At 39.8% G+C, this 21907-nt stretch overlaps 1 pseudogene; it reads left to right on the top strand.

Moving 5' to 3' along the window:
- Positions 1-19715, top strand: part of LOC112860686 (5'-nucleotidase domain-containing protein 2 pseudogene) — a 44410-nt pseudogene extending 24695 nt beyond the window's left edge.
- The last annotated feature ends 2192 nt before the right edge of the window (positions 19716-21907 follow it).

Here is a 21907-nt window from a genome sequence, read left to right as displayed (position 1 = left end):
AAACTGTGCTTTCTTGAAATCTAGCACAGTGGTTCACAGTGTAAAGTCTAAATTGTTGCAAAGCTTTAAGTCCTCTCTCTGCCAGTTGCCAGCAGGATAACCTTAGCCAGATGACTTAGCTTGGCTTTATCACCAAGTTCCTGGGTTGCTTTATCTATAAGATGAGATCATTACTAGGACCCATGCCATAGGCTTGACATGAGGAATAAATGGGTTAGAAGAGTCAGGACGACGTTGGGCACATGGTAAGTGCTCAGTAAACATTAGCTGTTGGTGTTAACGTTAGTGGTTGCCTGGACTTGTGAGTGCACATTTAAGATTGCTGGGCATATTCTGCAGCCCACGTCTGCTCCAAAGACTTGTTATCACCTCCTCCCCATCCCCCCAGAAAGGAGGTTTATCTGAATTGTTATTTTTGTCCTTGTTTGAGAACTGTTGGGCTGAGATGAAGCTGACTCTCAGAAGGCATTGTGGCTTCTAGGTTCCTTAGTAGAGTGATGCAAGTGAATTACAGAGGATCTCATGAAATGTTTAGAACCTCCTCAGGGGCTACAGGGTGGTCAGCAGAGAGAGCAGAAAGAAGGGAAAGCACAGGCAGCCTTTTCAGTAGTCACTTACGAGGTGGCTTTCTCTAGGATTCTTATATTAGAGAGGACTTGTAGAAGGTGAACTCCAAGATCTCCATCTGCACTTAGAATCCCCACAAAGCAACTCTTGTTGCAGAGAGAGGGGGACCCAGTGACCGCCATTTCTCTGAGTCCCGGAGGTCAAGTCACATCTGACATGTGAGGGGCTTGGGCTAACATACACGGCCGGGAAATGAAGGAGACTGTTCTGCGTGTGAAGGTGATGATAAATTATAGAAAACTGAGAGTGATTTCTAAAGAAGTACCATTGTACCACCCCAACGGACCACACACAGCAATTGGAAATTCACCTTGGACATTTGGCTGAGCTGTAGTAGAAAGGGTGGTTTCTGGTCCAAGGGACAGTGACTGATAGAAGAATTCCTTCTGCTGATTCACTCTCAGCTATGTTGTTCATTGTAGAGTTTGGTATATCAGCATTAACAAGTTCAGGAATTCTTCTTTTATTTCTACTTTGTTAAGAGTTTTGGTTTTGAATGGTATTGTATTTTATCAAATGCTGTTCCTGTATTTGCTGGGATAAACATATGATTTTCTTTTTTTTCTTTATGATAGTGGTGAACTATAGCAATAATATTTTATAATATTAAATCCAGCTTGCATTACAGTGATGCAACTTACTTGGTCATGGTCTCTCTCATGGTGTACATTGTTGGAATCAAGCGGATGGTATTTTTTTAGAATTTCCTACGATTGGCCTATAATTTTCTGGTCTTAGGCTGTCCTTGTGAGATCTGGTATTTGAGGTTCTAGTAATCTCATGCAATGATTCTAGGATCTTTCTAGTATTTTAGTTCTCTGCAGTATAACTGTGAGAGAAAGATTACCTTTTTCTTGAATATAAATTAGAATATACCTCTCTGTCTGGTCCTAGTAGGACTTCCTTTTGTTATTACTGAAAGATTTTTAGCCCGCTACCATTTCTTTAATGGTTAAAGGCCAATTCCAGTTTTTAAAATATTTTTAGTTAATTTCCTTATGTTAGGATTTTTGGGGAGAACTGATCATTTTCATTCAAGTTTTAAAATCTTTTGCTTTGGAGTGGTTCATGGTATTCTCTTATGGTTTATTTTATTAATGTCTCTTTTCTTTGCATTTAACTTTCTCTATGCGATGTTTTAGAGCTCTCACCCTATCTCTCTTGATCAATCTTGTGAGTGGTTTATTTATTTTATGAATTATTACAGAAGGATTGCTTTTGATTTGTTATTTTCTACTATTTATTTTTTAAAAACTCATTAATTTTCTTACAGCTACTGAACATACTTTGGAATTTTCTTTTGGTGAGGGTAATAGCTACCAAAGTTTCTCAGTATTGATTCTTCTGAAAGCATCTTTAATTTCATTCTCTTTTTTTAATGTTTTTATTTTATTTTTGAGACAGAGAGAGACAGAGTATGAGCAGGGGAGGGGCAGAGAGAGAAGGAAACACAGAATCTGAAGCAGGTTCCAGGCTCTGAGCTGTCAGCCCAGAGCCCGACGCGGGGCTCGGACTCACGGACCGTGAGATCATGACCTGAGCCAAAGTTGGATGCTTAACCGACTGAGCCACCCAGGTGCCCCTCTTTAATTTCCTTCATAAGAAATATTGGCTACTTTTATAATTCTGGGTTGACACCTATGTTCTGTGTTTCAGCTGTTCATTCACCATTTGTTCATTTAGAAGTAATATGGTTTATGGTTTTTGTCTTTTGTTTTTCTTTCTGGTGGTTCTTAAGAGTTTCTCTTTTTCTTTGGTGTTTGAAGTTTCATCATGGTAAGTCTGGATGTTGATTTAATTTATCCTGGTTGGCATTTGTTAAGTGTTTAAAAAAAAAGTTTATTTATTTACTTTTGAGAGAGAATCCAAAGAGGCTCACAGTTCTCAGCACAGAGCCATTGTGGGGCTCAAACTCAAAAACTGCAAGATCATGACCTGAGCTGAAGTCGGACGCTTAACTGACTAAACTATTGAGGTGCCACCTAGGTATTTTGAATGAGAGCATTGATGTCTTTCATCAGTTCTGATACATCTGAAATATTATTATCTTCAACTTTTACTGGCCAATTGTCTTTTTTTTCCATATGAAACTGTGTCTTAACATATGTCAGACTTCTTACTATATCTTCATTGTCTCTTATTTTCTCTTTTGTATTTTCTCTTTGGCCCCTTTATGATACATTCTGGTTAGCCAGATCTATCTTCCATTTAACGAATTATCTTTTGACATAGGTGTAAACCGATATTAAACACTTATATTTATAAGTTTAATCATTACAATTTTCATTTCTAGAAGTCTTATTTGATTCTTAAAAATCTGCTTGGTTATTTTTTATAGTTTCTTGATACCTGCATTTTCATTAATGTCTTTTATTGCTTCAAGCATGATGTATATAATGTTTTCAGAATCTGTGTCCTGATATTTTTAGTTTCTGAAATTCCTGTATTTCTGACCCTTCTGTTGGTTGTTTTTGCTTATTCTTCTTCCTTGGGGAGCTTTGTTTCTTTGTGTAATTGTTATTTTTCCTATGATTTGCTCATTTTTATTGTCAGTGTATTTTGAGGGCTTGATCCCAGTGACTCCTCCAGATAGGGCTGTGTTTGCTTCGGCTAAGCAAGTAGGAACATGACACTTCCTGGATCACTCTGAGTCATATTTATGAATTGGGTAATTTTGGTCTGCCTTGATAAAATGGGTGCAAATGGAAGAAGGCTACCTTCTAGTCCCGTATTTTCAGCGATAACTCCCCACCCCCATTTCTCAGGTCTAAGTAGAGAGTTTGTTTCTATTCACTTCTGAGTGGTTTACAACTTGAGAGAGCAAGTATTATAAGCAGTGGAACTCTCCTCTTAGATTCCCCTTTTTGCCTAGGCTTTGAAGCTTATCTCTTATTTCTGCCTATCATAAGGCCACAAAAACCCAGGTTTGGGCAGCATCTGGGAATCGTTCACTCTTCTGCCAGCTCATCTGTGCTTTTATGAAGATTTAAAAATCTTTTTTTTTTTAAGCTAAGACTTTAAGTTGATTTCAGTGAAGGGGTGATCCCAGTACTTAAGCAACCTATGTCAGCAGAATCTGAACAGTGTTGGGTATTTATCTTAATGTGTATAAGAAATCACACAACTAGCATATCATGTTTGTGATTTTACTATATTTTACCTGATAAAATATTGTAATATTTTTTAAAATAAGGAGTGGATTTAAAATCGATTGAGAAGTTGTAGGTAGATCAGGCATAAATCATGAATACAGTTATCACATGACTTCTGTATCGACACATCTCAAGAGTAGGGTTGCAGTGAAGGTGAGAGAAGACTCAGAGACCACTGAGGTATGCCGGACAAAGTTTACAAAGTCAAAGGATATAGAGAATGAAGCCAGAACAATCACAAGTAGGAGCAGAAAGATAAGCCACATTTCTTAGGTCTCATAATTATACAAGCTTCTTTCTAGACCTCACAGTCTTCATCCAGGGGTCATACAGTTTTGGGTGATAACATGTGTCATTGAAGGTGACACCAGAGCGCCTAGAAGCTCAGCAGCCTTCCAGGTCTGCCTTAAATATGGATGACTCGAGCCACTTATAGGTAGGCTAGTGTGGGTCTGGGCTGGATTCCCCCTCATCCTGAGATGCCAGGTGCACCTCATCACTGTCAGTGCTGTAGAATATACAGTATGACTACAGAACACATGTTAGCACAGAACACTCAGGCCAGGAACACAGCCCCCATTTATCACCTTCTCCCCACCCCAGGCTGGCCAAATCTGGTTCAAAGATGTTTCTGAACTCAGTACTATGGCATGAAAACAAAGATCAGTTGCTCAGAATTCTCTGGCCCCAGAGTCCTTACGTGAATAACTGAAGTTTGGAAACACAGGTCTAGTGCAAATAGAGTTTGTCAGGAATTATAGATATCAGGAAAGATCTCAAATGGAAAAGATATCACATTCAAATTAGCCTAACTTGAGGAGAGTTTATTTATACAAGGGATTAATTACAAAGGCGTGTGTGTGGTGGTGGGGTGGAGGGAGACACAAGACACAGCACAGAAACCTGGAGTTAGTGGAAGCAAGGTTTCATCACCCATAGAGCTGAATGGACAATGGGAAGAAGATATTACTAAAACTCTAAAAAAGAGAATGTCTCATATAGCAGCCACCTGCAGTGGCAAAGTGACCTTGTGTCAAGTGACACAGGCTGCCAGGGCAAATTAACAGGCTGGGATTCAGGAAAACAGATAACTCTGTCCTGAATTCCCTCTCGCTCTCAGCTTCCTGCCGGCCAAACCAAACTGGAAGCCAGAGGACTTGGGAGCCTATTGACGTAATCCATGCTAGGTAGTGAGCAAGGTGGAGGAGGAAAGAGAGTCAATTTGGAGGAGGAATTAAGTGAAAGATTTCTGGAATATCAGAAGAACTGATTCATAGTCCATGCTTAGTCAATAACTGCATCAATTTGTAAACCAACTGAAATCTCTAATACTTCACATGTGTAATCATGAGGAAAATTGCTACACTCTTCTTTCAACAAGAATTTACTTAGCGTGCCAATTACACTGATTTTCTTCACAATTTGTAGTTCATTCTTTCTAATTTCACCTACTTTATTCTCTTTGGATGTTATTCTGATTATAGGTCTTTCAAAACTTTTCCAAAATATTCTAGTTTTCCAGGACCTCTGCCACTGGCCTATTTTTTCCTCCTCAAAATTTTTGAACTGCCTTGGATAAAACCCATGTGGATGGAGTATTTATTGATATTGGGTCATGCTAACTCATTTATCACTTCTGTCTTACTGACTCTGAATTCAGTGCGGTGGAGTTTGTAGCCAGCTCAGAGGAATGCTCGATAGGGCTTTTGCCCTTTTTAAGAATCATATTGGTAATGATTGTATGGTCTCCTTTATTAATGTAAGTAATTCACTCAGGTGTATAGATGAATAATATAACTTTGATGGACTTTGTAAATTTTATTTGGTAATGGGATTCTTAAAACAGACCATTTGAATATAGACTACGTTGGTGTCTGATGAGGAAATAGTAGTTTAAATCAAGTGGCACCAATATGTCATGTTGTGGTGTGGACCACATAAAGAAGAGGCACAAGGGACTTAATATTTTTTGATTACTTACCATAGGCCAGTTGATGTGTTAGGTATTTTGCACATGGAATTTAATTGAGCCACATAAACATTACAAGTCCAATGATTTGTACTGACTGACACATATTTTTTTTTTAATTTTTTTATTTATTTTTGGGACAGAGAGAGACAGAGCATGAACGGGGGAGGGGCAGAGAGAGAGGGAGACACAGAATCGGAAACAGGCTCCAGGCTCCAAGCCATCAGCCCAGAGCCTGACGCGGGGCTGAACTCACGGACCGCGAGATCGTGACCTGGCTGAAGTCGGACGCTTAACCGACTGCGCCACCCAGGCGCCCCCTGACTGACACATATTTTAAGCTTCCATAAAAATGTTATTGCATAGCATTTTTAACGTCTTTACAACCAACATGGAGTGAGTATTTGAGGTAGGAGTCTCTCTACCCATAGAAGCCCAGGAGTCTACTAGTATTTGATCAAAAGGTCCATATGTCATGGATACTTGAAGATGGCTAGTCCGTGGGTGGTTGTTGTGGCCCCTCTGTTGCTCTCTCTTCTTTGCTGGGTGGTTCTTCCAACTCATCACCACACTACCGCTCATGTTCTTTTGAAACACTCAGTCTAGCCATCTCGCTTCTTTACTTAAAACTTTAATTTCAGTAACTGTAATAGCACTTAAATGAGAATCTAAATCCTCAACTCATATGAGGCTCTCAATGACCTGACTTTTTACTTCTCTAGCTTCGTTTCACATCATCTCCCCTACTTACACTACCATTGCCTGGACCATTCTTATCAATGTTCTTTCCTGAAAAGTTCCTGTTTTTCTTTCAAGTTTCAGATTAAATGTCACTTTTCAAGGAAGTACCACTTGCCCTTCCCCTTCAGTAAGGTTCCTTGGTATTCTTTCTAATAGCTTCTCTCATTCTTCCATCAGATTCCTTCCTGAACCTTGTAAGTATATATTTATTTCTTTGATTGTTTCCCTAATGTCTGCCTTTCCCGTTAGACTGTATGTTCCATGAGGTCTCTTTTGTTCACAGTGGTATCGCTGTACGTGGCACAAGGCCTAATAGTTAACTCCACCTGTGCCAAATGAGAAAATAAATGACTGAAGCTGACCCCCTGTCCTTGAGATATTTTGTGTTAGAGGCACTGATGTGATGAAATACTACCACTATAGTGTGGTGAGTGCTGTTCTGGCAGAGAATACACATGATAGCACACACAGAGCAGGTCAGGAGTATCCTACATACAGGTTCAAGCCTTTGGTCCCTTTGGGAAAAGAATGACATCTTTCTTTTGAGAAAATACCATATTGAATATGTGACAATTCAACTGTAATAAGGAACTGAATGGTAGAGGTACTCAGAGGTGAGGAAGACACCTTCAAAGCTTTCCATGCATTTGCATCAATACATTATCAAGGAGTAAATAAGTATAAAGATGAACAAAATGAAATGCATAATGTAATTAGGATCAAAAGAGAAGTATACATTAAACTGTGTGGATGGTAACGGGCCTGATCACACTAGGGGGAATTTTTGTTGGAAGAGCCCTTTGAAGTTGACCTTGAAGCTACAGCAGGACCTAGGTAGGTGGGGTCAGGCAGTGGAATGTAAACAGAGAGATACATCCTACAAAGAGGAAACTAGGTAAGAAAAGATAAACAGGACACTATAGGTGTGGTTTGAGGAAGTGAATTGTCTTGATTCCACTTGGAATATTGTTGTTTAGGATCTTCCGTAAGCAGAATTCTTAAAACCTCCTCCTTCCCCCCACTCCCACCTCAAGATTCCATTTTCTAAATCTTGGAACCTACGAATGTGATGAGATAGAACAATTATGAATAAATTACTTTACATGGAAAAAAGAGTCTTTCTGATGTTGTTACAGTGATAATCTTAAAGTATTGATAATCTTAAAGAGATTATCCTGGATTATCCTGGTGGATCCAGTGTGAGCATATGAGCCCTTAAAAGCAGAGCTCCTTCCCAGGTTGGTGAAAGCAGAAGTCACCTTCAAAACACAAGAAGGATCCAGTGCATCATTGCTGGCTTTGAAGTAGGAGAGGCTACCAGCCCAGGAATGTGGGCAGCCTCTAGAAACTCTGGTTCAAGGAAACAGGACCTTAATTATACAACTGCATGAGACTGAATTCTGCCAACAGTCTGAAGGCTCCTGGGAGGGGGATTTTCTCCAAAAGCCTCCAGATAAGTGATGGGTGGGCTGACACCTTCACTTTGATCTTGTGAGACCCAGAGGTTGCTCTGGCAAGCAATCCCTATCTGAGCATTCTGGGATTTCTGGCCTACAGGACTGTGAAATAATGAATAGGTGTTGTTTCAATCTGCTAAAGTTGTGGTAACTTGTGGTGATGCATTAATAGAAAATTAATACAAGGGCAACTGTGGATGGCTTTAAATACCAGACCGAGACGTGTATATATTGATTGGGGAGCAGTTAGGAAACATCAGGCTCCTGTCGCTCTAGGTCTCCAACTCTGGCTAAGATAAGAATAAGTACAATCAACCATCTGAAAAAACCAAGTTACTTCTCCCTCCCCTCTTGTTTGCTTAGTTGTGAGCATGGACAAAAACGGTAGTCAAGGCACCAAAGAAAATCTCTTTGGCTCTCCCATAAAGTAATTATGTAGTTTTTTTTCCCCCCTCTTTGAGGCAAAGTTACGTCATCTATGAAGGTGTGTGAGGCTTTATGCCTCAGTTTCACATTTCTATCCTAAAAGAATGTCTAAGAGCAGTGAAAAACAAAGGGGGGGCTTAGAGGGCATTGCTTGACTCATTTCATTCCAGGTTTAGGGAATACTGTCTTCCCCTTCAAGAAAAATGTAAATCAAAGCATGACTTTGGGACAAATACCAGGGTCAGGGGCCTTGCGGACTTTATCTTCCCAGGGGCCTTCAGTAGCTGTCACCAGCAAGCTGGATTTCCAGGAGTTTGTCTCGTTCTACCCTTCTTTTCAAATATGGACCATATCTCTTTCTCTTGGTTCCATTAACATAGTTTATACAGGCTGGATTCCCAAAATGACCAGGGGAAAAAAATGACAAATACACAGAAGTGTAAGCAGTAGAGCCATGCGGTCATGCAAAGCCCACAGCTGGGAGTTGTTCACTAGAGTGCTCCACTTTGCATCCTGTCTGGAGACTATTGTGAGCACCTATGGTTTTTAGGATATCCAGGCCCAGGTCCCTGTGATGGCCTGCTATCCTGATGCCCGCCACTTGGGCATGGTTCTATCAACATGTTAGTATAAACATTGTCTTCTAAACAAATTAATCTTAATGAACAAAGATTTCATTGTTTCCTTTTCTGATTAAAAGAGCACCATTTTTTAATTGTGTAATGGTTGAAAATAGATTAAATAATAAGGAAGAGAATTTTAAATCCCAGAAGCTTATCATCTATTTACTTTACAAATGGACATATTTTTTTTAAACATGGGATATTGCTCTTCAGACATTAGCTTTCTGCTCTTAATTATAGATTAGATAGCTTGACCTTTCTTCCATCATCAAGACTCAGAGTAATAGAGTAATAGAGTACCTTCTGCCTCTGATGAGATTTTCATTCTTATTAGTGATGTGTAGCCTCCTGTTCCTTAACACAGAGGTGTGGTTTTGTTGTTAAGAACCTTAAAGCAGAGGATGCAAGCATGTTTAATTTAGCCAGCATGATAATTATGACAGTTTAACTTAAATACTCATAGGTAGAGGGTGCCTGGGTGGCTCAATTGGTTGAGCATCAGACTCTTGATTTGGGCTCAGGTCATGATCCCAGAATCATGGGATCAAATCTCACATCTGGCTCTGTGCAGAGCATGGAACCTGTGTAAGATTCTCTCTCTCTCCCTCTTTACGTCTCCCCCACTCATGTGTTCTCTGTCTAAGATATTTTATTGATTAAATACTCCTAAGTAGAAGTATGTACTGCCAAATTCACACATTTGTTTTACCCACCGAGCTCCTGTGGGCGTTTGAAATTGTGACCATCATGTTCAGAAGATAATTGTGGGACGCCTGGGTGGTGCAGTCAGTTAGGCATCTGACTTCAGCTCTTGTCATGATTTCATGGTTTGTGGGGTCAAGCCCCACGTTGGGCTCTGTGCTGACAGCTCAGAGCCTGGAGCCTGCTTCAGATTCTGTGTCTTCATCTCTCTCTCTACCCCTGCCCCACTCATACTCTGTCTTTCTCTCTCTGAAAAATGAATAAACATTTTAAAAAATTATTAAAAAAAGAAGATAATTGTAATCTAAAGTAACAAAATAATCAGCCTTCTTATAGCATGAATTATATGAATATCTACTAGGAGATTGCTCCCTTCACACACACCCATTATCCCATTGCACATTAGGAAAGAAAGAAAAATAATGGCCCATTGTCAAAGGAGAAGGCCGTAACTGTAGTACAGATACAGATCAGATTTGAAGGCTGGGGACTCGTCTTTGTATACACATCTTCAGAATTCTGTATCAGCCTCTAAGAGAAATTCAAATGTTCATGTCTGTAGGTCTGTGTTAAAATACTAATGATTGTGGATAGAGTAACACCACGCTGCACTGATGTGCAGTCAGGTATTACCAAAGATTAATCAATTATGCCAGTAAACATCATCTAGGATATTGAGGAGGCCTGGGTGAAATGATGCCCAAGATAAAAGAACAGAGAAAAAGTTCAGATTGTAATGCACTGTCTGAGGTTACATTCAAGCTGAGCCTCACAGTGAGGAACTTAAAGAGGGGAAATTAGTGAAAGGAAAGCGATCAAAAATGCTGAAAATAAATCTCACCTACTACAGTGTTTTGCTTGAACTCAGTTTTGCTTCCCAGGCCTCTCCAATTTTTTCTTTGGCCTTTCTGGTCAGATGAATTATTATTCCATCAGTGATCATAACTGTTCCAAAGAACAAACTATCAGGCACCACCCATCCAACCCTCTAGTTCTGAAGTATGCCAGAATATTCTTGGCCTGGGCTAGGATGAATAAATGGATGAGGAGAATTAAGTGCTGCTGACTGGAAAATGGTATTTTAAAGGCAGCCAAGGAGGTCATTCAAAGAAGACAGACAAGCAGATTATCTTTCTCCTGAAGGATCTGTAGCAGGAGCATTCCATAAAGAGAGTCCATTAAAGCTATTTGATCTAGAATGTCTTATCATGGATATTAACTAAAATATTAGAAATATACAGTGGAGTTATTTTCTTTCATAGTTTAAAGTTTTTCTGGATTGTAGTTTAAAACACTGTGTTCCCTTGGGACATTTAAAGAATTTTTTTGGTGAAACATCTTAAATTAATCATTTTGAATATTTCATCTAAATTGGATTTGATTATTTCATTTCTAAATTGTACATTAAAAAAGAATGTTTTTAGAGCTCTAACTTATGTAATTCTAGCTTGGTTTTCCTTGGGATATAAACCTCGATGAAGTATATTCTCCAGATTTTAAATTATTTTTCTGTTATTTTCATATCACATTTGGTTTTCATACAGTCTTTCAGAATCTAAAATGAATATAGATTGTGTTTCCATAATCTGTAATTATCTTTGTGTAATAAAAACCCTTTTTTATTTCTCATTAGTTTAAATAAATCAAAGAAGTCAACCAACCAACTACATTTATTCAATCAAAATCAGTAAGGACAATGAACTTTCTATTAAAATTAGCTTTAGGGGAGCCTGGGTGGCTCAGTTGGTTAAGCATCTGACTTCAGCTCAGGTCATGATCTCATGCCTCATGAGTTCGAGCCCCGAGTCGGGTTCTGTGCTGACAGTTCAGAGCCTGGAGCCTGTTTCAGATTCTGTGTCTCCCTCTCTCTCTGCCCCTCCCCCACTCTCTCTCTCTCTCTCTCTCTCTCTCTCTCTTTCTCTCTCTCTCTCAAAAATAAACATTAAAAAAATTAGCTTTGCCCAGGGATTATTTCTCTGAAAGCTATTGTTATGTTTCTTTTAATTCCTATAGAAGTAATATCTGTGTTCCATAACTATATGTGTAACACTGTGGAAGGCAAGTTTCAGTGGACATTATAGCAATGAAATAACTTGGTTATTGATATCAATAATTCAGAATATATTATAACACATTACAGGTAAGATTTGTCTTAAGTCTTTACATTAAGAAGGGCAATAAAAGTTAAAACGGAGAACATCTTTCTTTTTCCTCCTCAGTACCATTTTAGGAGACGGGATAAGTTTGTTGTTATGTGTTGGAAACATAGGCAGTGCATGGCTTTTGCTGTAGAAGCTGCCATATGCTTGCTCAGCCTTGCTTCTTCGTCCAAGACAAACAGCTAGACGATATGTGTCAGTATTCCTTGCAGTTTGATGTCACTAGACAACTGAATTCTGTCTAATACAACATGAGTAGAGTTCATGCATGACTTTAGGCCGGGTCCATTTAAAACTCTTCCACCACTTTCCATGCATATTCATTGCACTGCTTTCCTGAGTACATGCAGAAAATCCAGGAGGAGATTTCCATGCCTTAAGGAACAATGGGAAAAGCCTGATTCCTGAATGGTGCTGACCAGAAATTCACAATTGGACCCTGTACGTAAGAGATGAACTATATGGTGCGCAAGACCGAGATTTGAGGGTTTATTTCCTACAAGCTACTTTACTACCCTAGCTAATACAACTTAGAACAAAGGTTAGAATCTCTGATAGGAAGTTTCGAGACCTTGAATTTTATTTTCTTAGTAAATTCATATCAAAATCAAAGAAATTAGGTTTATATATAACTATTGGCAGTTCAGTCTTCTTTTTCCAAATAAGATTGTGAAAGATGGTGAACATAAGACAAGTAAAAACATTCTTATCTCTTAAAAGCCAGTGAAAATTAAAAAATATAGAAAACATATAGTAGGTCAAAATCAGTATCAAGAATTGCTTAAGAAAAGGAGAAACTCAGCAAAAGAAGTTAAATTGATAGTGGTAACAAATATTATTATATAGTAAATTATGTGCATAGGAATATTCGCCTAAATCCATCCTCTGCCTGTGATTCACAAAAGGAGATGTAACGGCTATAAAATGCTGTTTTGTTTTCAGGGGCATCCAGAGCAGGGTATGAAAGGTGAAGGTTTTTGTTTTTGTTTTTTTTTAAATTTTTTTTAATGTTTGTTTATTTTTAAGAGAGATAGAGACAGAGTGCAAGTGGGGCAGGAATAGTAAGAGAGAGGGAGACACAGAATCTGAAGCAGGCTCCAGGTTCTGAGCTGTCAGCACAGAGTCTGACATGGGGCTTGAACTCACAAGCCATGAGATCATGGCCTGAGCCCAAGTCAGACACTCACCCGACTCAGCCACTCAGGTGCCCCTGTTTGGGTTTTCTTTAAAGGTGTCAGCACATTTTCCACCTCTTCCAGAACATTAAATATTAAATATTTAAAAACCAGGTTTGGTTTTTTGAAAGAGGGGCAAGAACTTAAAGAGAATTGTGAAGGAATCTGAGTGCATAATCTTTCTGTGTTTTTGTTTCAGCCTTGTACAATTCTATCATTTAAAACTAAATTGGCAGTATCTTTTTATAGTGACCTGTCTTTATTGAAAAAACTATTTAGTTTTCTGAAAAACAATGATTTTTGCATTCAATTCTCATTGGTTTACATAATATTCATCAAAAACTTGCTTTGGCAGCCATAGATAGGATAGATTTTATAGTAGACTGATTGACTCTTGGTAACCACCCATGTGGTAATAGCAGAGATTGGCTTTGTAGCAGTGAGCGTTCAGCATGCCATGGGCATTATGCATATTGCTTTACAGGGGGAACGTGGAAAGGTAATGAGTCCAGAGTGCTGGCTTGGAGGAGCTGGGTTAAGAGAATGCAGACTCACGTTTTGATGATGCTCACTCTACCCACAGGGTCCGAGCTCCCTGACACTTTTTCCTCCACTGCTCAGAGTATGCCTGGGACATTGTTCCACCTGCTCTCCTCTGATGACCACATGGGTCACCTGTTCGATTCCTGACCACTTCTGCCAGACTCTTTCAAGCCACACACTATTCAGATAGTGGGTGCTACCACAGCTGTGTCAAGTTCTGTCGTGCCTGGCAGTATCGCTGCTTCTCTTGAACCCAGTGATTCCCTGCTAGGCACTGTTCCTCTGGTGTGCTGACACTTTCAGGGTATCATAGCTATGCTGTTTGCAGAGTGTCTGCATGAAATGCTTGCATTCAATATCTTACGGAAATATAAGTGAAATAACTCCTTCGGGCTTGGACTGTAGTACTTGTCCTCTCTTCAACTCACACCCAGCCAATGGCAAACCCATCTCCGTATACATATATACATAAGGATTAGGACAGTAATTCAGATGAGGCTGGTAAAAATATAGATGCCAAGCAATTTTTACAGAAGTCTATGCGGTCTAGTCACTAATGTGGGTTGTGATCATCTGCAAGACTCTAGTTTCTCTTTAGGATTATATATTTTCCAGGATTCTTCTCATTTTTTCAAGCAAATGTGCCTAGATTCAGGCTTTCCTGTTCCCAGAGAGAAATACATCTTAAGCTCATGATGACACTTGATAACCTAAATATAAGCTTAATTATAACATGGCTATCTCCTGAATAAAGCCTAGCCTAAATAAAGATAGTTTTCAGTTACCTGTGTAAAGAACTATGCCAAAATTTAGCAGCTTAAAACAACAACCTTTTAACTGTATTATGATTTTGTGTGTCAGAAATTCAGACAGGGCTCAGCTGGGCTCTTCTGTGTCTCCACATGATGTTGACTGGGTTCGCTCAGTGATATTCAGCTGATGACCAGGTTGGACTGGGGGAGCCAGATTGCCTTCACTCGTGCCTGGGGCCTTAGCAAGGATATCTGGAAAACTACTCTCCCCTGTTCTCCTATTCATCTCCATGTAGTCTCAGGACCTATTTGTTCTCTGCAGGATGTAGCTGGACTTTGCAGCAAAATATTTCCAAGGACATAGTGATGTAAATTAAATACTTGTCAGTGTATAAAACGTATATTCATATGTATATTTACACACACACATATGTATATACATATATATGTTATTTTGTGCTTAGATGATAGATATATTAGGTATGGGTGTTTGGTTACAAGCCATATTCATGTGATCCCTCTAGTCAACAAAATCTCTACTGTCAACTGAATATATTGATTGTTGATTTAGTGCTCCTACATGAATGAGGCTCACTTTAATCCTCAGAAGAACCCTATTAGGTAGGTATTATTATTGTTGTAACTTTAGAGATGAAGAAACTGAAGTTTAAAGGCTAAAGTGAACTTCCCAAGGTGACAAAAATAAATTCAAAGTTTTACCTGTTACATGGTTCTGGACATTTTAATGTCAGTATCAAAATTGTTACTTCCAAGAACAGGAAAAATATTGTCCCATCAAATAAAAATAAAAGACATTGGAAGACAAAATAATGTTTTATTATTACATTTGAAGAATGAGTTGTGTTTGGGGTGCCTGGGTGGCTCAGTCACTTAAGCGTACGACTTTGGCTTAGGTCATGATCTCACAGTTCCTGAGTTCGAGCCCCACATCGGGCTCTGTGCTGACAGCTCAGAGCCTGGAGCCGGCTTCAGATTCTGTGTCTCCTTCTATCTCTGCCCTCCCCTGCTTGCGCTCTGTCTCCCTCTCTCTCTCAAAAATAAATAAACATTTAAAACAATTTAAAAAGAAGAAGGAGTTGTGTTTGTCCAATACAACTCTATATAATGCAACATTAAATGATGGTTTTCAATGATCAAATACATTAAACTGTTTAGAAGAGTTATAAATACTTTTAAGTCTATCACAGGAACAAATTTATAGTGTCTGCATGTTCAAAAAAATATTTTTTTCATTTTACAGAGACAGGGAAAGAGCACATGAGCAGGAGCGAGAGGCAGAGGGAGAGAGAGAGAGAATCCTAAGCAGACTCCATGCTCAGCATGGAGGCCAACCCTGGGCTCTATCCCTTGACCTTGGATCATGAGCTGAGCTGAAATCAAGAGTTAGACTGAGCCACCCAGGTGCCCCCCATTTTCAAAATTTAATTGTCATGTTACTTTCTCCAGAGTTCAAATATTGAACTCCTTAAATGTTATATAAAAAAAGATAGTCTAAATAGGTAGTTGAAATAAACTAAATGAATAAAATAAAACTAAATTAAATACATCAACCACTAATATCTAAGGTAACTGGTTTATTTTCCATTTCTAATCCAAGTTTCTTTCATATCTTCATAAAACTGTCCTTCCTCACTTCTAGTAGCATCATACTTTTTCTTATGTTTGAGTTTCATTTTTAGTATGATTGTAGTATGAATATATCTGCTAAGCATATATCATGTCTGATATTTCAATTAGACATTGAAGCAGAACCTAGCTGTTATAAATATCTCATAATGATAACCTCTTTTCCAGTAGTGTCTTGGGATAATCTGTCATTGTGTAGACTTATTATATTTAAGTACCGTCAAAGCAACATTAAGACAGTGTTTTATTTTCATGAAACATCTGTATCTTCTCATTCACAGTTACTTACTGGCTCCTTATTTATTTATTATTTTTTAATTTCCCAGGGGATAACTGTGGCAGTTGCTTCTATATTTTCCTAGTGATAAATCCCAATACTTCATCAACCTTATATTTTAGCACATTAGTTGCTCAAATAGATTTCATATCACCGTATGTTTCTGCTGTCTGTTCATATGCTATTTTCCTTAATTCAGGAAATGAGGAAAAAAACTGTTCCTGCTCTTTTTGCTGATACAGTATGTTATTATTTTATAACAGGCTTGAAAGTAACCTTTTCTTTTTAATTGCTAGGGAAGAACATAATGTGCACTGTTATCTCTATATAAATTAGAATCTCAGGATTTGCACAAAATGAAGTATATGAGTCTACATAGGAATGGTAACGTAAAAGATGAATGTTGAAGTGACCATCAGACTATTAGTCTTCATTAACTTAAAGGAGAGTCTGCTAGGGAGGAAAGGACCCAAAAGCACAAGAAAAGCAAAGAAAGGCAACCAGGGTCACTCAAGGGAAGGGAAGGGAAGGGAAGGGAAGGGAAGGGAAGGGAAGGAAAGGGAAGGAAAGGGAAGGGAAAGGAAGGGGAGAGAGGGAAGGGGAGGGGAGGGGAGGGAAAGGAAAGGAAGGGAATGGAGGGCAGGGAAGAGAAGGGAAGGGAGGGGAGGGAAACAAAGGGAGGGGAGGGAAGGGAAGGGAGGGGAGGAAAAGGGAGGGGAGGGGAATGGAGGGGAGGGGAGGGGAGGGGAGGGAAGGTTTACAGAATTTAAGAAAAGGGGATGGGGCCTCCAACTTGGCTCAGGTCATGATCTTGCCATTCATGGGTTCGAGCCCTGCATCGGACTCTGCTGAGAGCTCAGAGTCTGGAGCCTGCTTTGGATTCTGCCTCTCTCTCTCTCTCTCTCTCTCTCATAAATAACTAAACATTCAAACACACACACACACACACACACACACACACACACACACACACACAGAAAAGGGATGACAGAAAAAGAGGGATGGGCAAATCTCAAACCATTCAGATATCCACCTTACAGGCTTTGAAATTTATTTAAGGAAAACTAATCTAAAATTTGTGAAAATATTCCTTGAAGAGCCATGACTTTAGAATTATCTTCACTGTCATCAGTTTTCATTGTAAGGAGATTGACCATTTCAAACGGAAATAGGGCTTTTATGCAACAGGATAAAAAAACTGTAGGTAAGTTGTAATTGCTCAGGAAAGAAAGGCAAGTAGAATTAGTAAGGATACTACTGATGGTTAATATCAAGGGGCACAATGGTAGAATGGAAAGGGTGTGACGTAGTTCTTGAGGTGCCCCACTGCAGATGATCCCAAACACGGTTGGGCAAGTTAAATTTTCTGGACCTCAGCTGCCTGTGGTGGAAAATGATAGATTTGTTCTAAGAAAACTTTAAAGTTCTTTTTTGAGTTTACAATTCAAGAAAAATGCTTTTCAAAGTCTTATAAGAAAAGGTCGCAGATCTCTATCAAGATGATGTCATGCATTTACAAGATGTTCTGTTAGAACCCTAAAATTATAAGGAGCTCATTTAAAGAATATATGCCCTGGGGCACCTGGATGAGTCAGTCCCTTAAGTGTCCAGCTTGGGCTGGGGTCATGATCTTGTGGTTTATGAGTTTGAGCCCCACATCAGGTTCTGTGCTGACAGTGCAGAGCCTGCTTGGAATTCTTTCTCCCTCCCTCTGTCTCTGCCCCTCTCTGCTTGTGCTCTCTCAAAATAAATAAATGAACTTAAAAAAATAAAATGAAGAACATATGCACAGTGGCACTCCAATGTAAATTTACTCAGACCATGTAAATCATTTGTGCCTTAGTGCTTATAGAAAATAGTACTGTTGGGAGGACTGCGTGGGCAACAGCGTGGTGTGTGGCAGGCATGGGGTTATGGGGCTGTGGGAGGCCACTTAGTGCTGGCTGCTGTGCAGGGGTTGCTGGGGATAGGCCGTGAGCCACCTTCACCTCATCCTCCTGCCTTGGCCGTGGCCCCTGGGTCCCAGCATCCATAGCCTGAGGGCCCTCAGCTCTACCTAGCTCATTACCAGGACATGTGGAGACTGGTGCATGACTGCCCCCTCTGAGATCTGCTGTCTTCTGAACCCAGCAGCTATCTATGCCAACAATGAGATCATCCTGCCTGATGTTGAAGTCCATGGCTTGGAATACCACTACGTGCTGGCCCAATACACAGATGTGTTGCACTCTAAGATCTTCAGTGCCACCTGTGACGTCCTGACTAACACTACACGTACCCAGAGAGGATCTGGAAATATGACTACGACCCCAGCTTTGCCATAGAAGGCCTCCACTACATTCAGAAGAGCCTTCCGATGAAGATTGATGCCTTCCAGTACATGGTGCTGGGGATGGCCGCCAAGGGCCTCCAGCCTGTGCCTGAGGAGGAGGTGATCCACCTATATGGGGACACCCAGTACATCCCACTGTACCAGATGAATGGCTTCTGTGGCAAGGGTCTTTTCATCCAGAAGTTCATGGACATCTCCCTGCCACAGATGGCACTCTGTCCTGCATGGTGGACCACTTCCTAGGTCACTGACCAAGCACACCTCTGCAAGGATGTGACGGGTGCCATTCGAGCCATGGATGTGAAGGGCCTCGTGTACCAGTGGATTGGGTGAGATATGGACAAGTACATCCTGAGAGGGGATGAGACATTTGCTATCCTGAGCTGCCCGGTGGCCCATAGAAAGCAGCTGTTCCTCACCACTAACAGTCCTTTCAGCTTCATGAACAAGGGGATATGGCACAGGGTGGGTCCTGACTGGCGCCAGCTCTTCAGTATGGTCATCGTCCAGGCGGACAAGCCCAGCTTCTTCACTGACTAATGTAAACCTTTCATAAAACTTGATGAGAAGGGTTCCCTGCACTGGGACCACATCATATGTATAACTTCTTGCACCTGACAGAATGGGGTGATCCCTGTGTGCTCTACTTCAGAGACCACCTGTTCAGTGACCTGGTGGACCTCATGCTGTGGGTGCCATCATTCCTAAGTTAGAGCGTGAGATTCACGTCATCAGCATGGAGCAGTACAATACATGGACTCACTGACATGGCAGCAAGCACTCACGGGGCTGCTGGAGAGCATGCTAACCTACCAGTATGCCAAATCGCTGTAGGTTCTGGCTGCCTGGATGAAGGAGCTGCAGGAGCCAAGGTGCATCACCAAGGCCCCGTTCGACACTCAGTTTGGAAGCATTGTCACACCCTCCACAACCCCACCTACATCTCATGGTGCCACATGCCCTTTTCTGACCTCTACATGGCCTCCCCCAACTGTCTGCTCAACTACCATGTGCACTTCACCTTCTGCCCACACTGCAAGTCCTTGCAGCCAGAGGTACCACTCTGGATGGACCAGCTCTGCACTGGCTGCAGGAAGACACCCTTCCTTGACGACATGACCCACATCCACTGAGTGCACCTTTACTCTCCAGAACAGGGCCTTAACCCCTCATGGCCCGCCCACTCTGGGCATCAGTCCAGGGCAGGCAGTAAATGTGGTCTCTCTCCTGGAAAAAATAAAAAAGAAAGATAGTACTTTTGGTCAAACCTGAAACTCTGGCAGTATCTATCCTTTGTAGTCATGAACAGGGACTATCTTACAGTGCTCCCATCTTATGAAATGTGATGGGATTCATGTTTAGCACAAATTCCTCTATGGAGAAGTTTCACATTGAGTCCGAAGTTGATGACTTGATTATTCATTCTTGACTTTTAATCTTTGTGTGTGTGTCTGTGTTTACAGAAGATAAAAATGTAATTTCTATTATACAGCTATTAGAATGATTAAAATAAAAACACTGACAACACCAAATGCTGGCAAGAATGTGAAGCCACAGAAAATCTCATTCATTGCTGGTGGGAATGCAAAATGGTACAAGCACTTTGGAGGACAGTTTGGCAGTTTCTTACAAAAGTGAATATACTTTTACCATAGGATCCTGTAATCATGCTCTTTGGTATTTACCCAAATGAGTTGAAAACTCATATCCACACAAATACTTGCATGTAGATCTCTGTCACAACTTTATTTATAATTGTCCAAAATAGGAAGCAACCAAGATATCCTTCAGTAGGTGATGTGATTAAATAAATTGTGATGTAAATAAACAATGGAATATTAGTACTGAAAAGAAATGAGTTACCAAGACACAAAGACACAGAGGAATCTTAAATACATATTACTAAGTAAAAGAAGCCAATCTGAAAGTCAACATACTGTATTAATCCAAACATATGACATTGTGGAAAAGGCATAATTATGGAGACAGTAAAAAATTAGTAGTTGCTAGGCGTTAGGGACGTGGGATAGGTGACTAGCTAGAACTGAGGATTTGGGGGGCAGTGAAGGTATTCTGTATGATTCTATAATGGTGGATAAATGTCACTATATATTTGGCAAAACCCATAGAACTACAATACTAAATGTCCATCCTAACTTAAACCATGGAGTTTGGTTAATTTTGGTACCAGTATTGGTTCATCGATTGTAACAAATGTCCCCATTCTGGTAAGGATGTTGACAAGGGGAGAGGCTGTGCATGTGTTGGGGGAGGGCACATATGAGAATTCTCTGTTCTTTCCTCTCAACTTTGCTGTGAATCTCAAACTGCTCTAAAATATAAAAGTATGTTAAAAAGAAAATGCCTCCATTTTAATAAGTAGAAATGCCATCCTCCTTCTTGCTCAAAAATAGAAGAAAACAACAAAAACAAACTCCAGAGTCTTCCTTGAAGTCTATTGTGTTCATATACTATATTGTATCTATTAGCAAATCCCATTAGCTCTATATTTGAAATTTACTCAAAATCCACCTACTTCAAAATTTGAAATTTACCTCAAAATCTCATGACTTCCACTGCTATCACCATAGTCCAAACCATCACAGTCCCTTGCATGGACCATTAAAATTGTTCTCTAAAAGATCTTTCTGTTCTACCTTTGATCCACTCTTCCTCCAAAGCCATCAAAATGTTCCTTTCAGAGTAGATTACAATGGACAAAGAATTTGATAAATGTAGAGAAAACATCTGACAAAAGCCAACCACTACTCATGATAAAGATTCTCAGCAAACAAGAAATAGAAGAAAACTTCCTTAACCTGAAAAAAAGAATTTACTAAAAGCCTACAGATAATGAAATGCTTTCCAAGACTGTGGACAATACAAGAATGTCCACTTTCACTACTTCTTTTCAGCATTATATAGGAGGTCGTGCAATTAGGCAAGACAAAGAACTAAAGGTCATTCATGTTGAAAAGGAAGAAATAAAACTCTCTTTATTCACAAATGACATGATCTTATACATACAATATCCTAAGGAAACCACTAAAAAACTGCTGGATGTAGTGAATGGATTCAGGAACTTTACAAGGTACAAGGAAAATACACAAAAAATCAATCATATTTTGATATACTGACAATGAACAATCCTAAAAATAAGAAAACAATTCCATTTACAGTAGAATCAAAATTGACTACATTATATTTCAGTTCAGAAACCCCTAGCAGTTTTTCTTCATAATTAGAATAAAATTCCCACAGGCTCATCATGCCTTATAAGGCTCAGCAAGTGATCTTAGTCCCTGTTACTTCTCTAACTTCCTCT

This window comes from Puma concolor, chromosome A1 (genome assembly GCF_028749965.1).
Source record: "Puma concolor isolate L17-30 chromosome A1, mPumCon1.1.hap2, whole genome shotgun sequence".
Classification (NCBI taxonomy): Eukaryota; Metazoa; Chordata; class Mammalia; order Carnivora; family Felidae; genus Puma; species Puma concolor.
Note: the sequence above shows the minus strand (reverse complement) of the source record. Positions and strands in the feature narration are given on the sequence as shown.